This window comes from Sapajus apella, unplaced genomic scaffold (assembly GCF_009761245.1).
Source record: "Sapajus apella isolate SASKATOON/1434 unplaced genomic scaffold, GSC_monkey_1.0 scaffold6, whole genome shotgun sequence".
In the NCBI taxonomy this organism is placed as follows: domain Eukaryota; kingdom Metazoa; phylum Chordata; class Mammalia; order Primates; family Cebidae; genus Sapajus; species Sapajus apella.
In genome coordinates this window covers 41,446,394-41,464,831 of record NW_022436946.1, presented here as the reverse complement: position 1 = coordinate 41,464,831, position 18,438 = coordinate 41,446,394, and the positions used below count along the sequence as shown (strand labels likewise).

The 18,438-nt window shown below is 40.9% G+C and overlaps 1 protein-coding gene and 1 non-coding gene across 3 annotated transcripts in view; one reads left to right on the top strand and one right to left on the bottom strand.

Moving 5' to 3' along the window:
• SNX3 (sorting nexin 3) overlaps positions 1 to 18,438 on the bottom strand; it is a 45,131-nt gene that overhangs the window by 11,678 nt on the left and 15,015 nt on the right. The window lies entirely within an intron of this gene.
• On the top strand, positions 15,409 to 15,512 carry LOC116549836. The gene has a single exon (XR_004268112.1). It is a non-coding gene; the product is annotated as a small nucleolar RNA U13 (small nucleolar RNA).

The following is an 18,438-nucleotide window of genomic DNA, read 5'->3' as shown; positions in this document are numbered from 1 at the left end:
CAATTCCCTGTGTAGCTCAGACTACAGGCATATGCCATCACACCTGGCTAATTTTTGTACTTTTGGTAGAGACAGGGTTTCACCATATTGCTCAGGCTGGTCTTGAACTCCTGAGTACAAGCAATCCATCCGTATTAGACTCCCAAAGTGCTGGGATTATGGGTATGAGCCACTGTGCTCAGCCAGAAAGATTTTAAAATGTGCATAATATTGAAGTTTGTAGGAGACAGAAATGACCTACAAAATAACTAATGCCATACCCTACCAAAAATACTACTCAACACTATATACTCTTAGATTACATTCTATCTATAATTCAGACTTTAATTAGCACAGAATTTGCATAGAACTGCAAAATGTTTTACAACTGGAAGAAAAAAGTTAAGTGCTACCTGAAGGAAAGACTGGCATCCTACTGTGTATACAGGGGCATCATCTTGTAATATTCACTCCTAAGAAAATTCTACTTATTTGTTAAGCTCAATGCCACCGGTAAATAGCTGTCATTCAGCACAAGAAAAGCTTTTTATTTGGGACCTTAAATCAATTTTGTAGTGGTCTCAATTTTTTCCTAAGTGTATTAACTTCTCTATGTTGTATACCTTACAGCTTAGAATTTTCAACAGATGCTATTGGGCATAACAGTGTATAGGTTTCAAGCATGAAACCAAATCTCACAAGAGATTTAAAAGCACTTGAATTTTCTTTCCCAGGTAACCACAACATTTGTTCATTGTATTAATGACTAAAGAAAAAATTGCACCTAACAAGACTCTTATTATACTAAAAGTCAAGCTTGTATTTAAAGATGCTGGCTTGTTGTACAGAGGGTATTCTCATTCCCCACAGGGAATAAAATTAGGTCCCCTGGAGAGCAGAATGATAATTCCCAGAAAGAAAGCACTGGATTATTTCTCTCTGATTTCACCTATTGGCTTTTTAACCAAGTTCACCCTTCCGCATTAAAATATTAAGTCTTTGTAAGTGTCTAAAGATAGAAAGGCCTTTACAGAGTTGAGTGTTTTCTGCAGGTGAGATTTTACATTCTGAATTCCCTCCTCTCAAATTACTTTACAAAGGGGATTAACTGCTCTCTTTATTCAATATGTTAAGATCAAGCTTGTGAAAAGAGTCCCCTAAGAATTTTCATACTTCTGGGTACGGAAGTCTATAAAGTTAATCTCTGAAACAACATATCAAGCTTACAGGTACAATGTTGAGAGAAGAGTGCCAATTCAGCTCATTTTACCTTCCATTTTCCCTTTTGAACTTTTGACACAATCATGATTATATCTGATTCACTCTAATAGAAAGGGGGGGGTAAGGGGAGAAAAGTCCTTTTCCTTCTACGATTAACTAATAGTTTGATAGATTATATACTTAAACAGGATCATGATTACTTAAGAAAGTTCTTTTAGTTTTCCTTAACTGGTTATTTCTCTTTTTGTATGAGGACTGCTTTAAAGTTACATTAAGAAATTTGAACATCGCTTGCCCATTACATTTGCAGTGGTTAACTTAGCCTGTTAAACATCTTCCTGATCATTACAAGGACTCTTTTTTTTTTTTTTGAGACGGAGTTTCGCTTTTGTTACCCAGGCTGGAGTGCAATGGCGCGATCTCGGCTCACCGCAACCTCCGCCTCCTGGGTTCAGGCAATTCTCCTGCCTCAGCCTCCTGAGTAGCTGGGATTACAGGCACGCACCACCATGCCCAGCTAATTTTTTGTAATTTTAGTAGAGGCGGGGTTTCAAGACGTTGACCAGGATGGTCTCGATCTCTTGACCTCGTGATCCACCCGCCTCGGCCTCCCAAAGTGCTGGGATTACAGGCTTGAGCCACCGCGCCCGGCCTACAAGGACTTTTAATTCAATGTAACTGATCAAAATAAGTAGGTGAAAAATGCAGGTTTTCTTGTTGTTTGTTTAAGGTACTGAACTATCACTGCCGAAACTCCTGTGATTGGTCACTTTCAACTTATTTAACTTTTATAAAATGACTGAAGGGAGAAGAGGTTTTCTTCCTACAGCTTCAGGAGAGCTAAACTATTATTTACTGATCATCTATATAAGTGCACCATGCTAGATAAGGAAGAATCATTATTTATAATGATGAATATAATGCAGACCTGGCCCTTACGAAACACATACCAACCAAGGAGGTTAGAAAACAAGCATATAAAAAGTTGAATTTCCATGGTTAAAAATACCACAAACTGGCTGGGCATGGTGCTTCAAGCCTGTAATCCCTGTACTTTGGAAGGCTGAGGTAGGAGGATCACTCGAGGCCAGGAGTTCGAGACTTGCCTGGGCAACATAGTGAGACCCCCTTCTCTGCAAAAAAATTAAAAATTAGCTGGGCAGGCTGGCCATGGTGGCTTATGCCTGTAATCCCAGCACTTTGGGAGGCAGAGGTGGGCGGATCACCTGAGGTCAGGAGTTATAGTTTACAAAATATAACTCAACCACAGATCAATCAGAAAAGCTATCTAGAATGTAGGACATATAAAAAGTCTCAGGCCAGGCGTGGTGGCTCACACCTATAATCCCAGCACTTTGGGAGGCTGAGGCAGGTGGATCACTTGAAGTCAGGAGTTCAAGACCAGCCTGGCCAACAGAGTGAAACTCTATCTCTACTAAAAATACAAAAATTAGCCAAACGAGGTGGCATGAGCCAGTAATCTCTGCTACTTGGGAGGCTGAGGCAGGAGAATCACTTGAACTCAGGAGGTGGAGGTTGCAATGAGCTGAGATGATGCCACTGCACTCCAGTCTGGGCGACGGAGTGAGAGTCCACTTCAAAAAAAAAAAGCTTCAGGACAGTGTATCATATAGTATGATACCATCTGTATAATACGAAAAGCATGAAGCCTGCCACCATGCCCGGCTAATTTTCTGTATTTTTAGTAGAGATGGGGTTTCACCATGTTGACCAGGCTGGTCTTGAACGCCTGACCTGGTGATCCACCCGCCTTGGCCTCCCAAAGTGCTGGAATTACAGGCGTGAGCCACTGTGCCTGGCCCCCTTTCCTTTTCTTTCCCTTCCTTTCCCTTCCTTTCCTTTCCTTTCCCTTTCCCTTCCCTTCCCTTCCTTCCCTTTCCCTTTCCCTTTCCCTTTCCCTTCCTTTCCTTTCCTTTCCTCCCTCTCTCTCCCTCCCTTTCTTCCTTTAGAGACAGGGTCTCCCTAAGTTGCTCAGGCTGGTCTTCAACTCCTGGGCTCAAGGGATCCTTCCAGCACGGTCTCCCAAAGTGCTGGGAGTTTAGGTGTGAGCTGCTGTGTATGGCCAGCCAGGATTCTTTTTTGTTTTTTTGTTTGTTTTTGAGACAGAGTTTCACTCGGGTTGCTCAGGCTGGAGTGCAATGGCATGAGTGCAAAGGGCTCAGCCAGGACTCTCTTAACACGGAGTTCACCATACTATAAGACAACTGAAAATGGTGAAAACAGTGTGAGCTAAATGCAGAGGAGAAACAAGTACACGGTATATTTAGTATATAATTCCTGAATATTCTAAAGCATAGGAATGATGGGAAATAAAACTGAAAAGTTTAAACTGCATCTGAATGTGGGGCTAAAGTATCTACCTGTGACCAAATAAATATGCTTGAATAGGAAAATGATAGCTATGCACAGAAAAAAATAGAACAGAGAAGTTATCACAGAAGTAGAAGCCACAAATGAGCTACATGTAGGCTTAAGGGGTAGAATTAAGAACAGATGGCTCTAGTTGATTCTTAGGTTTATCTGCTTTGAAGTGTATGGAAAAGAGTCAGACTACTGAGGCAGATTACAGCAAAAATCAATTAAAGGTTTTATCTTGGATGTCACTTTAAATGCCCTAGATTTATCCAGAAAGAATGCTGACTTCTGAAATTAAGTGAAAATCAGACTTAAATATTGTTAACTTACTTTAAGATGACAAAAACTTTTGAAATTTGAATGGCAAAATTTAGTATTCTCTCACCTTAATATTCATATTTTCCCCCTAATTTTAAGAGAAGTTGATTAGTATCAGGCTGAGGATAAAGTAAAGTGGAAGCGACAATTTTCTTCCTAGTTACTGTTCATTTTATTTCTTAACAGGTAAAAGTGTCAAACACAACATCTGTATGAAATAACAATTGTAGGAAATAAAGGAATATGTTATTTGTGGGAAATAACAATAGATCAGCCAATTTGGGCACAGTGATCACAGGTAAGAGAGGAGACAAGCAAAAGCAAAGTACCGCATGGGTTGAGAACCAGAAAGTACAGCCTTCATCTATCTGTATAGGCATATATTAGTAAATGCTGAAGAAGGTGACTTTGAGTAACCTTGGACTACTTTAGACTTCAATTTTGTTCATGGAGTTCGAAAGTTCTGCAGATCACATTTCATTGTATATCTGAAGCAAACACAGAGGCTCAAATAAGCTGGATAGCTCCCAAGGGTTCTATAAAAGAAACTCAGTATTGGCCGGGCGCGGTGGCTCAAGCCTGTAATCCCAGCACTTTGGGAGGCCGAGGTGGGTGGATCACGAGGTCAAGAGATCGAGACCATCCTGGTCAACATGGTGAAACCCCGTCTCTACTAAAAAATTACAAAAAAAATTAGCTGGGCATGGTGGCGTGTGCCTGTAATCCCAGCTACTCAGGAGGCTGAGGCAGGAGAATTGCCTGAACCCAGGAGGCGGAGGTTGTGGTGAGCCGAGATCGCGCCATTGCACTCCAGCCTGGGAAACAAGAGAAAACCTCCACCTCAAAAAAAAAAAAAAAAAAAAGAAGAAACTCAGTATTAATAGTCACTTAAAGCTATGTCAGGGCCCAAACTGACATTTAAAGAGAAGAGAATTATAATTATCTGCATCTCAAAACAGTTAAGTTGGTTGCCTGGTATCCACTGAGTCCATAAAACTCTCTTATTCCACACTCAAAATATGCCTTTGTTATTAATTATTCGCCAAATGCTAGTTAACTTGTTACCACTACTTAGTAACATTTATTTGGAAAACTATAAAATAGATCACCTACATTATCAAAAAAGACAAAAAAAAAAAAAAAAAAGGGGGTCTCCCAGAGTTGCCAAAGGTGGAGTATAGTGGCAAGATCCTAGTGAACTACAGGCAGAACTCGAGCTGAAGGGATCCTCCCACCTCTGGTTGTTTCTTTAGCCTTTAATCTAGAATAGTCACTCCCTGCCTTTTTGTCATTCAAGACACTTACAATAGAGTTCAGGCCAGCTATCTGAGCTACATTCTACATTTGGGTTTGTCTGTTTCCTCATGACCAGTTTTGTTATGCATTGTTGGCATTAATGATGTTCCTAAATGGCAAGAATGTTGGCGGTTTCTGAGGCATCACACTAGAAGGCACATAATGTCAGTCTGTCCCATTACTGGATCACTGGGTAAGGAGAGGTCGGATTCCTCCAATAGTTATATTTTCCCCACCTTTGAATACCTTTTTCTTGAACCAGCCCTTCATAATACAATCTAATGCCATTTAGAATTTGCCTGGCTAATTGAAACTTTCAAAACTATCAGAGCACAGAATAAATTCTTCTTCTAGGAGAATTCGCATTTTTAGGTGAAGTTATTCATCTAACTTTAAACATTAGGGGAGAGATTGCTTTGCTGAAGGAAAGTCCCACTCCCTGCAAAATACAGTGTGAATATACAGATGTGTAAGTACAGCATGTTCTCAATTTGTTTATTTAATACATAGAATTTTAAAAGGGTTTATAATCTACTTGGGTATTTGTAATCTTCCTGGAGAAATCTGGGATAATGCTGAAGCTGCTGGGTATCTTGCTTTTCATTTGCAAAATGACAATATATTTTGCTTAGCTCATGAAAAAGTGATGAAATAATTACAAGATCCTGGGACATTCAAAGAACTAGAAAAGAACAACAATAAAAACCCGAGGAGAATTATTCAATGTTATTTTGTTGCTGTCTATTTGTTATAATATACCAGGAACTAAACTGCAAAGTGATAAAATGTTAAAAGAGATATGTGTATGCCGGATACTCTTAAACTACTATTTTTATAAAAGATAAACCAGCCATTTTCCACAAAAAGTATTACTAATCACACAGGGTAAGATCATCAGGAATCTAAATGGACATTATATACTAAGAAAAAGATTTCTGAAACCATAATATAGAGGTCTAAAACAAGTGCTCCCTTCAAGTCTAAGCACAGAAACTACCACATTATTGGTCTCCAAAAAGGTAGGTCTTATACACTTACACAGGCTGACCTATTAAAGTCAGCAGCTCACAGACACCCTATATGTTACCTGATCATCACTGATAGCCAAGCAGAAAACCAAGCCCCAAAATGTGATCACCTGAATATAGCTTAACAATAGATATTAGAAAAATGTTTACTAGGTGTTTCTAGTATTTCTTCAGATAGTGTCACGTGTACATTTGAAAAGAGACTGGCAACAACATCAAAAGTATACTCAATAGGCCATACTCTATTCAACCAATCCTAAGAGATGTAAATGGATGCCTCACTACAGTTCTCATTAAACAGCTGCATTTCTCCAAATATCTACATCTAGAGATAAAAGATAAACTGAGAAGTGCTTAAGCTATTACTTCGCCCTTCAGTACTTCTGATACCTGTTTTACCCAATCTGGAACAGCATGAATAACTAGAGATATGGTTTATAACCTAGATGAACTCTTAATAAGGCTGAGAAGAAGTCATTTAAATGGAGAATAAGCTTTTAGTCCACAGAACCTTTGAAATGTAGATTGTCACTAAGCCAAAGTATTTAGTTTCTTTCTTTATTTCTTTCTTTAAAAAATAAGGACATGGCCTTCCAGTGATACAATTCCTCGTTATTTTAAAAGAGGTATCCTTTATGGTATAATTTCCAAAGCAGTAGAGAAGAAATGATCTAGACTACCTTAAATGCATAAACCAAGGCATTCCAGGTACTTTTCCTACATTGTCAGTATTCTTCATTTGCGAATTAGCAACAAGACTCATTTGTGAGCTCACAAAAGGTTTGCAATGAGAAATCTTTAGTGAAATTGTACAGTAATAATTCTATTGTAAAGGAAAATTCATTCATAATAATTCATGAACATTTACCTAATTCTACAGGCTCATGCTGAAAGAAAATTGTCTACTAATAGTTTAAAACCTTTTTTTGGACAATCTTTAAAATGCAAAACTATTTTCTATATCTTCTCAACTTGTCCAATCCTAAGAATCACACTCCCAAGTAACACCAACTAGAGAATCTCATTCAAATGATCTAGAGTGGAAACTAACCAACAGTATTTTCAAATGAGTCTCAAGTGCAGCCAGGGTCAAGAACTGCTGCCTTAGACTTAAAAAAAAGTGAATGAGGGTTAGGAACTTAGGAATCTGTACAATCACCAAGAAATTCTGGTTTAGCTGGGACAGATATGGACAATAACATTTTACCTCTTTAAGGGTAGTGATTTGGATTAATACTGTGACAATGGAGTGTAAAGTATTATAAGTAAAACTATGATGTGGAAACCAGTTAAAAAATATTGGTTTAAGAAGCTCTATTCAGTAGGTACTCGTATTTTCTAAGCTTTTACATACACAGCATCAGGCAGCTATGGACTACAGGGATCTCAAGACATCCTCCTCAAGGGTTGTATTTACATTAGATTTACAGTGTAAATTGGGGGATGGGGAGGGGAGAGTGGAATACTCTTCCAAGATTCATTACATGTAGCATTCACAACCACAATTTATCACATAGCTCTTTAATGTTTGGATGAAAGGGTGGAGACCAGTATTTGAGTAATCAGGTTAAAAATAAAATATATAAAAAACATATACATGTGACAGCGGGGTGTGGTGGCTCAAGCCTGTAATCCCAGAACTTTGGGAGGCCGAGACGGTTGGCTCAGGTTACCTGAGGTCAGGAGTTCAAGACCAGCCTGGCCAACATGGCAAAACCTGTCTCTACTAAAAACATAAAAATTAGTTAGGCATGGTGGCAACACGCCAGTAGTTCCAGCTACTCAGGAGGCTGAGACAGGAGAATTCCTTGAACCCAGGAGGCAAAGGTTGAGGTGAGCCAAAATTGTACCAGCGCACTCTAGCTAGGAGACAGAGTGAGACTCTGTCTCAAAAAACAAAACAAAACAAAACACATACATATGAATATATTAAGTTTGTATGGTGGACTTATAAAAGATATCCTTACAATTAAAAAAATAATATGGCTGGGCGCAGTGGCTCATGCCTGTAATCCCAGCACTTAGGGAGGCATAAAGGGGCAGATCACAAGATCAGCCTGACCAACATGGTATAACCCCATCTCTACTAAAAATATAAAAAAAATTAACTGGGCATGGTGGCACATGCCTGCAATCCCAGTTACTCAGGAGGCTGAGGCAGAAGAATCGCTTGAACCTGGGCGGTGGTGGTTGCAGTGAGCCAAGATAGTACCATTGCACTCCAGCCTGGACGACAGAGCAAGACTCCGTCTCAAAAAAAAAAAAAAGAATAATACATATTCATTTGTAGATATTCCATTTCAGCATATAGCCTTTTAGATTTTTTATATGTAAAAATCTTATTTTTATTAAATATATTATCAGCTTCTCATAGCATTAACTTGATTATATACAGACAACCCTGGGTGGGAGGCTGTGTAGTACAATGATTAAAGGCACAGTTTTGGAACGAAAAAATCTGTTTTTTTTTTTGAGACAGAGTTTCGCTCTTGTTACCCAGGCTGGAGTGCAATGGCGCGATCTCGGCTCACCGCAACCTCCGCCTCCTGAGTTCAGGCAATTCTCCTGCCTCAACCTCCTGAGTAGCTGGGATTACAGGCACGCGCCACCATGCCCAGCTAATTTTTTGTATTTTTAGTAGAGATGGGGTTTCACCATGTTGACCAGGAGGGTCTCGATCTCTTGACCTCGTGATCCACCCGCCCAGGCCTCCCAAAGTGCTGGGATTACAGGCGTGAGCCACTGCGCCCGGCCTAAAAAATCTGTTTTAATCTGAATTCCTGCATTAACCACCTATCTAACTCTGAGCAAAATGCCATGGATGAGAACTAGATAAAGCCTTGATACAGATCCAGGGAGTTTAAATATTTTCCTTAGGATAAACCCTAAAGGTGAAATTACTAGGCCAAAGACTATCAGTTAAGTCTTCAAGTTGTCCTCCAGAAAGGCTACTTTGCTATAGAATGAGAAGGAACACTGCAATAGTAGTAGCTACTTTGGTAGCCTACAGTAAACCATGACACTCAGTATTTAAATATCTTTCTGTAACCTCTCTGACACTGGCTTGGCCATGTGACTGTCTTTGATTAAACATTTGTGTATTGCAGACTGTCTCTTGGAACATTTGTTCATAAAGAGATTCTTAGGATCCTGTCACCGTTATTCCATGAGAAGTCTAGCTCTCCCTATGAAGGAGAACTGAGGACCTGATCTACATCCCCATCTGAGCTCCCAGCTGGCAGCCAGCCATATGACTGAGTTATCTCAAAAATAAGTCCTCCAGCCCCAGTCAAGTGGCCCCACAGATATCAAGCAGAATAGAGACAAGCCATCTCTTCTAAGACCTGACCAGACTGTAGAATTGTAATGAAGTAAATATTTAACTGTAACTGTTTTCATTTATCAATTTTTAGCATTTTTACACAGCAATAATCAACTGAAGCAATAATCTGACTTTGGTAGGATTATGCTAAACAAGAAGCAGATTATGAGAGGATAGTATTTCATCTCTTAAAAACTTGGTAACTCAAAAGTAAATAGACTTGGGCCAGGAGCAGTGGCTCACACCTGTAATCACAGCACTTTGGGATGCTAAAGTCGGTGAATCATTTGAGGTCAGGAGATCGGGATTAGCCTGGCCAATATGGTAAAAACCTGTTTCTACTAAAAATTAGTAGAAATTAGCCCGGCATGGTGGCACACGCCTGTAGTCCCAGTTGGGAGGCTGAGGCATGAGAATCGCTTGGACCTGGGAGGTGGAGGTTGCAGTGAGCCAAGATTGTGCCATTGCACTCCAGCCTCGGCAACAAGAGTGAAACTCCACCTCTCACACACACACACACAAAAAAGACGTTACTTAGAATGCTAATAAGTATACAGCATAAAAGGCATCAAGAATCTACCACAAGGCCATTCGCAGTGCCTCATACCTGTAATCTCAGTACTTTGGGAGGCTGAGGCAGGTGGATCAATCACCTAAGGTCAGGAACTCAAGACCAGCCTGGCTAACATGGTGAGGCCCCATCTCTACTAAAAATACAAAAATTAGCTGGGCATGGCAGCAGGCTCCTGTAATCCCTGCTACTTGGGAGGCTGAGGCAGGAGAATCACTTGAACCAGGGAGGCAGGGGTTGCAGTGAGCCGAGATCACGCCATTGTACTCCAGGTTGGGCAACCAGAGCAAGGCTGCCTCCAAAAAAAAAAAAAAAAAGAATCTACCATGATGGACTGGGTGCAGTGGCTCATGCCTGTAATTGCAGCACCTTGGAAGGCTGAGGTGGGCTGACAGCTTGAGCTCAGGAGTTTGAGACCAGCCTTGGCAATAAAGCAAAACCCCATCTCTACTAAATATACAAAATCAGTTAGGCATGGTGGCACACACCTATAGTCTCAGCAACTCGGGAGGCTGAAATGGGAGATCACCTGAGCCCAGGAGGTCAAGGCTGCAGTGAGCTGAGATGACACCACTGCACTCCAGCCTGGGTGACAGAGCGAAACCCTGCTTCAAAAAAAAAAGGAGGAGGGGGGATCAACTATAATGGATACCCACTTCTCCCCCAAAAGAATCTACCATGAACTAAGAATATGAACATTGTCCCTGCCTTAGCCAATTTTATGACACAGCTAAGAATTATAAAAGGAGACCAAAGCAGAGTAGGTGTCACAGTACAGACAAGGATAGGTCAGGATAAGGAAAGAGAAGTAAAGAGATGGAACACCACTGGGGAAGTTTCTGTAAAACAGTACATAATTTTTGGAGTACATTATGATAAAAACATATATGTATAACACTTTAGGCTCAGAGGCCTTAAAGCTAACAAAATTTTTCTAAGAATACTTTTTATAGCTACTTACATCGTTTGTATCAAAAGTGTTCAAGAGAGCCAGGTGTGGTGGCATGTGCCTGTAGTCCTAGCTACTAGGGAAGCTGAGGTGGGCAGATGCTTTGAGCCCAGGAATTTGAGACCAGCCTAGGCAACACAGTGAAACCTCCACCTGAAACTCCCCTAAAAAAGAAATTTTTTTAAAAAGTGTCCAAGTTTTGATGTTCATATTTGTGGATGAAGAGTTTAAAGTCTCTTATTTTTCCACTCACCTAAGAAATTCCAGGTTTTATTCACTAAGGCTGTATCTTAGACAAACACACAAGGTTCAAATAACTGGTATATCCCGTTCATAGTGTAAGTTCTTGACATGTTACATGGGGTGAGGGTAAAATGCAAACAAATATATGTAAGTATAATTTAATATTTTCTTTCTATCAATGATAGGAGCTAAGGAGCTAATCACAAACTTGTGACACCTTTTCTCTTCTTTTTGAGACAGAGTCTCACTCTGTCACCCCACTCTGTCACCCAGACTGGAGTGCCATGCACAATCTTGGCTCACTGAAACCTCCACCTCCTGGGTTCAAGAGATTTTCCTACTTCAGCCTCCCGAGGAGCTGGGATTACATGCATGCGCCCCCATGCCCAGCTAATTTTTTTGTATTTTTGGTAGAGATAGGGTTTCGTCACGTTGGCCAGGCTGGTCTTGAACTCATGACCTCAAGTGATCCACCTGCCTCAGCCTCCCAAAGTGCTGGGATTACAGGTGTGGGCCATTGTGCCCAGCCCATGACACCTTTTCTGATTCCTAGAAGTAGCATGGAACAAATGAATTAGTTAAGCAGACCTGGGTTCAAGTCTTCTTTCTGGAACTTATTAACAGTATGATCATGCCAAATTACTTTCCTTCTCTAATCTGAGTTTAACCACCTTTAAAACGAGCCAAGTGTAGAGGTTCATGTCTGTAATTCCTGCTACTCAGGACTGCTTGAGGCCAAGAATTCAAGACCAGCCTGGGCAACATAGCAAGACCCTGTGTCTTGAAAGAAAAAAAAAAGAAAGAAAGAAAGAAAATACTGTCACTTACCATAATAATTAAGTAGAAACTATTACTACACATTTTTCTCACACATTCTCACATATTATCACACATTGAATACTTAATGTAGGGCAAATATTATGCCTTAAGTCACATTTACTCCTCTGAAGTTTTATTTTATGGCTGAAGATATTCAAAAGAGAGGAGTTATGTAACTTGTTCAAGGTCACATGTCCATTAACAGAGAGAGTGCTACTACTGAACTCAGTTAAGAACAGAAATCTCTCTCTCTCTCTCTGTGTGTGTGCGTGTGTGTGTGTATGTGTGTTTTTATGTGTGGTATTTTTTTTTTTTTTTTTTTTTGAGAAGAAGTTTTGTTCTTGTTGCCCAGGCTGGAGTGCAGTGGCATGATCTTGGCTCACTGCAACCTTCACCTCACAAGTTCAAGTGATTTTCCTGCCTCCGCCTCTCAAGTAGCTGGGATTATGAGCGCCTGCCACCATGCCTGGCTAATTTTTGTATTTTTAGTAAAGATGGAGTTTCACCACGTTAGCCAGGCTGGTCTCAAACTCCTGACCTCAAGTGATCCACCCACCTCGGCCTCCCAAAGTGCTGGGATTACAGGTATGAGCCACCACACCTGGCCAGAAGTCTGTGTGTTTTAACCTAGAGCTACTACTACCATGCTCCACCAGCTCTATCAATGGTAGTTCTACCAGGATGGGGCAAGCTGTGAAAACTAGCACCATCACTGCTGAAGGGGGGTCACTGGTTAGGAGTAGAATATAGAAAAGTCCCAAATGCAGAAGTATTGTTGAAACCAACAGCAATACTGGCGGCAAACAGTGGGGAAGGCTAATACTGCAGCAACCCAAGGTTGCAATATTAGGGGCAAGCAACAAATCAGCAGACTTACCAGAAGAATTTCATAGCTATGGTGGGCCTTGATTAGCTTCCACGTATCTGTGGAGATCTGAAAGTCTCTGTGTGATTACACAAAGCTGTGTGCATGCTCAGCTGGAGAGGACCCTAGTTGTTTAAACATCCATGACTGAATGAGACCTTTCGCAGGCACAGGAGAGCCAAGGACAAGAGAAGACTTGGCACGAAGTAAAAGCTGGGGCAAACTTGTAAACTGCCCAAACTTTGACTTCATTTCCCAACCTGCACTGGCAAAAAGCAGAAGTTGGTCAGGTACAGTGGCTCGCATCTGTAATCCTAGCACTTCGGGAGGCCAAGGTGGGAGGACTGCTTGAGGCCAGGAGTTCAAGACCAACTTGGCCAACATAGCAAGACCCTGTCTCTTAAAAAAATGAAAAAGACTGAAGCCTCAATGGCTCAAGTAGCTATGCATGACCTTTGACCAGTCATTTCTGACCATTAAGATAAGCTAGCAAACTGATTCGAGGTGACCCTTAGAAAACCTGGCTTAAACCAACAACAACAACAACAACAAACCACCAACATAACAAAAAAAAAAAAAAAATTGGTCAGTGCTATCATTACCTCACACTACAGACTTAACACAGGCAAGTCCCTAAAAAAATAAAGAGCAACAACCACCTCCCCTTGGGGGAGGGGCAGCAGGCAGTCTAACTCAGAGTCTCTACAATGTATTATCTATAATGTTCAGTTTAACAAAAAATTATGAGACATGCAAAGAAACTGAAAAGTGTGAGCCATAGACAAAAGGATAAAAAATCAGTGGAAATGGTCTCTGGGAAGGTTTAGCTGTTCAACCATCCAGGATTTCCAAGCAGCTATCGGTATGTTCAAATTAAGGGAAACCATGCTTAAAGAATTAAAAGAAAGCATGATGACAATGATTCAAAGAATAGAGAATCTCAAGAAAAAGAGATTATAAAAAAACCACTGAATTGCGCTTCTACAGCTGAAAAGTACAATAGCTGAAATGAAAAATTAACTGAAGGGGATCAACAGCAGATTCAAACTGGCAGACAAAAGCATCCGCAAACTTGACGACAAACCAAGAAATTATCCATTCTGAAGAGCAGAAAGAAAGAAAAAAAAATAAGAATGAACAGAGCTTCAGGGACCTGTAGGACACCATCAAGTCTATCAATCCACACGTAATGCGAGTCCCACAATGAGACAAAGAAACAATAAATAATGGCTGAAAACTTTAAAAATTTGACTAAACCCTTAATCTATACATCCAAGAAGCTCAATGAACTCTAAGTAGGATAAACACCAAGAGATCTCCACCTAACAAACATTATAGGAAAACTGTTAAAAGCCAAAGAAAAGCAAAATGTTGGCTACAGTGGCAAGAGAAGTCTACTCATCACTACAGGGGACCATAATAAGATTAACAGTTGACTTCTCACCAGAAACAGTGGAGACAAGGAACCAGTAGCATATTCAGAGTGCTCGAAAAAAGAAAAAGGGGGAAAAAAAAAAAAGAAAATCAACAAAGAATTTCCTATCCAGTGTGGGAGGCTGAATTCTAAGATGGTGCCTAAAACTGCCACCCCTTGGCATACACACCTCCCCTAGAATGTGAGTGAGGCCTATGAACGCAATGGATGTCACTTCCATAATTAGGTTACATTACATGGCAAAGGTGAAGGGATTTTACAGATGTTAATTAAACTCCCTAATCAGTTTGACTTTAACTTCACTGAGTTTTTTGTGAGTGGCCTTGACTTAATTAGGTGAGCCCCCTTAAAGGCGGGCTTTAGTCTTCCCCGAGACAAAAGACATTTTTCCATTGGCCTTTAAGAGGAAGACTACTCTAAACTCTACAACTCCAAGAAAATTAATACTGCCCACAACTATGTAAGCCTGGAAGAGAACTCCCAGGACTCAGATGAAACCACAACCTTGACCAACCTCCTTGATTGCAGGGATTGTGGGACCCTGAGCCAAACAAGCCATATTCAGACTTCTCACTTACAGAAACTTGTTAGATAATATTTGGTGGTGTTTAATTAATTTAAAACTCCACTTATTTATTTTAAAAAAATTTTTTTTAAAGAGACAGTTGTATCTTGCTTATTTCCCAGGCAGGAGTGCAGGCTATTTACAGGCATGATCATTGCACACTGTAGCCACCTCAAACTCCTGGGCTAAAGTGATTCTCTTGTCTTAACCTCCTGTGTAGTGGGACTATAGGCACACACCACTGCATCTGGCTGGGGGTATTTTAAGGGCTACAATTGTGGTAATTTTTAATTCAGCAATGAAAAACTAACACATCCAACAGAACTATCCTTCAAAAATAAAAATATAAGACATTCCCAGACAAAAAAAGACAGCAGGCCTTCCTAGTTAGCAGATCTGACTTAGGAGAAATACGAAAGAAATCCGTCTGCAGTTCATAAGCATGACGATTGGGTTTTCATGCTCATGTGTATGATGTGCCTCCTTCAAACCTTGTTATGACTTCAGCACATTAACCATCTGATGGGAACCTTAGAAAAAGAAAAAAGAAATACTAAAGCCGGCCCTTCAGGCTGAAAAAAATGATACCAGATGGTAAATGAAATCCACATAAAGAGCTAGGAGTGGTGGCTGACACCTGTAATCCCAACATTTTAAGTGGCAGAGGGGCGGGGTGTGGATCACCTGAGGTTGATAATTCAAGACAGGCCTAGCCAATATGGTGAAATCCCATCTCTACTATAAATACAAAAATCAGCCAGGTGTTGTGGTACACACCTGTAATCCCAGCTACCTGGAAGGCTGAGGCACAAGATCACTTGAGCCCAGGAGGTGAAGGTTGCAGAGAGCTGATATCATGCACTGCATTCCAGCCTGGGTGAGAGTGAGACTCTGCCTCAAAAAACCAACGCCAACACAGGTTAAAAGTGAAAGGACAGAAAATTACATGCTCTGCAAATACCCATAAGAAAATTGGACTGGCTACATTAATATCGGATAAAGGAGACTATAAAACACAATAGATGAGTAAGGATTGAGGATTCCTGGCAAAAAGTCATAGAAACGGCCAGGCGTGGTGGCTCACGCCTATAATCCAAGCACTTTGGAGGCCAAGGCGGGCGGATCACCTGAGGTCGGGAGTTCAAGACCAGCCTGACCAACATGGTGAAACCCCATCTTAAAAAAAAAAAAAAAAAAAAAAAAAAGTCATAGAAACTACTTTTTGCCTTGCTTTGATAGTTTGAAAGCAAACTGCCCTCTCCAGTTTCCTTTTTCTTTTTGAGATGGGGGTCTCACTCTGCCACCCAGGGTATAGAGTGCAGCAGTACAATTCTGGTTTACTGCAGCCTCGACCTCCTGGGCTCAAACAATCCTCCCACCTCAGCCTCCCAAGTAGCTGGGACTATAGGTGGACACCACCATACCTAGCTAATTTTTGTATTTTTTTGTAAAGAGAAGGGTCTCATTATGTTACCCAAGCTGGTTTTTAACACTTGATCCTCCTGCTTTGGCCTCCCAAAGTGCTGGAATTACAAGAGACAGCCACTGTACCTGGCCCCTCCACACTATTTACTTCTATATTTATTATTGTGGTAAAATACACATAATATAAAATTATCATTTTAAGCATTTTTAAGTGTACAGAGTTCTGCAGCATTAAGTAAATCCATATCCATACTGTTATCCAAACATCACCACCATCAATCTCTAGAATATCCACATCTAAAATAATATATTCCATAAGGACATAAGGAATTTTTTTTTCTCTGTTGCTGGGTGGGAGTCCAGCAGCACAATCTCAGCTGACTGCAACCTCCACCTCTTGGGTTCAAGCAATTCTGCCTCAGCCTTCTGAGTAGCTGGAACTACAGGCATGCACCACCACACCCAGCTAACATTTTGTATTTTTAGTAGCAATGGGGTTTCACCATGTTGTCAATCTGGTCTCCAACTCCTGACCTCAAATAAACCACCTGCCTCAGCCTCCTAAAGTGCTGGGATTACAAGTGTGAGCCACCGTGCCCGGCCATGAACACAAGTAAGAATTTTAAGTTCTGGGATACATGTGTACAATGTGCAGGTTACACAGGTATACATGTGCCATGGTGGTTTGTTGCACCTATCAACCCGTCACCTAGGTTTTAAGCCCCACATGCATTAGATATTTGTCCTAGTGCTCTCCCTCCTCTTGCCCCCCACCCCCAAACCAGGCCTCAGTGTGTGATGTTCCCTTTCCGGTGTCCATGTGATCTCACTGTTCAACTCCCACTAATGAGGGAAAATATGTGGTGTTTGGTTTTCTGTTCCTGTGTTAGTTTGCTGAGGATGATGGTTTCTAGTTTCATCCACGTCCCGGCAAAGGACATGAATTCATTCTTTTTTTATGGCTGCATAGTATTCCATGGGATATATGTGCCATATTTTCTTCATCCAGTCTATCATTGATGGGTATTTGGGTTGGTTCCAAGTCTTTGCTATTGTAAATAGTCCTGCAATAAACACACATATGCATGATATGTATGCATGTGTCTTTATAGTAGAATGACTTCTAATCCTTTGGGTACATACCCAGTAATGGGATTGCTGGGTCGAATGGTATCTCTGGTTCTAGATCCTTGAGGAATCACCACGCTGTCTTCCGCAATGTTTGAACTAGTTTACACTCCCACCAACAATGTAAAAGCATTCCTATTTCTCCACATCCTCTCAAGCACCTGTTGTTTCCTGACTTTTTTTTTTAAGGTGGCGTCTTGCTCTGTTGCCCAGGCTGGAGTGCAGTGGTGCGATCTTGGCTCACTGCAATCTCCACCTCCTGGGTTCAAGTGATTCTCCTGCCTCAGCCTCCCTAGTAGCTGGGACTATAGGCGCCCACCATCATGCCCGGCTAATTTTTGTATTTTTAGTAGAGATGGGGTTTCACCATATTGGCAAGGCTGGTCTTAACTCCTGACCCTATGATCTGCCCCCTTGGCCTCCCAAAGTGCTGGGATTACAGGCATGAGCCACTTAATGACTGCCATTCTAACTAGTGTGAGATGGTATCTCATTGTGGTTTTTATTTGCATTTCTCTAATGACCAGTGAGGATGAGATATTTTTCATGTTTGTTGGCTGCATAAATGTCTTCTTTTGAGAAGTATCTATTCATATCCTTTGCCCACTTTTTGATTGGGTTTTTTTCTTGTAAATTTAAGTTTCTTGTAGATTCTGGATATTAGCCCTCGGTCAGATAGATAGACTGCAAAAATTTTCTCCCATTCTGTAGGCCACCTGTCCACTCTGATGATAGTTTCTTTTGCTGTGCAAAAGCTCTTTAATTAGATCCCATTTGTCAATTTTGGCTTTTGCTAAAATTGGTTTTGGTGTTCTAGTCATGAAGTCTTTGCCCATGCCTATGTTCTGAATGGTACTAGGTCCTCTTCTACGGTTTTTATCGTTTTAGGTTTTACATT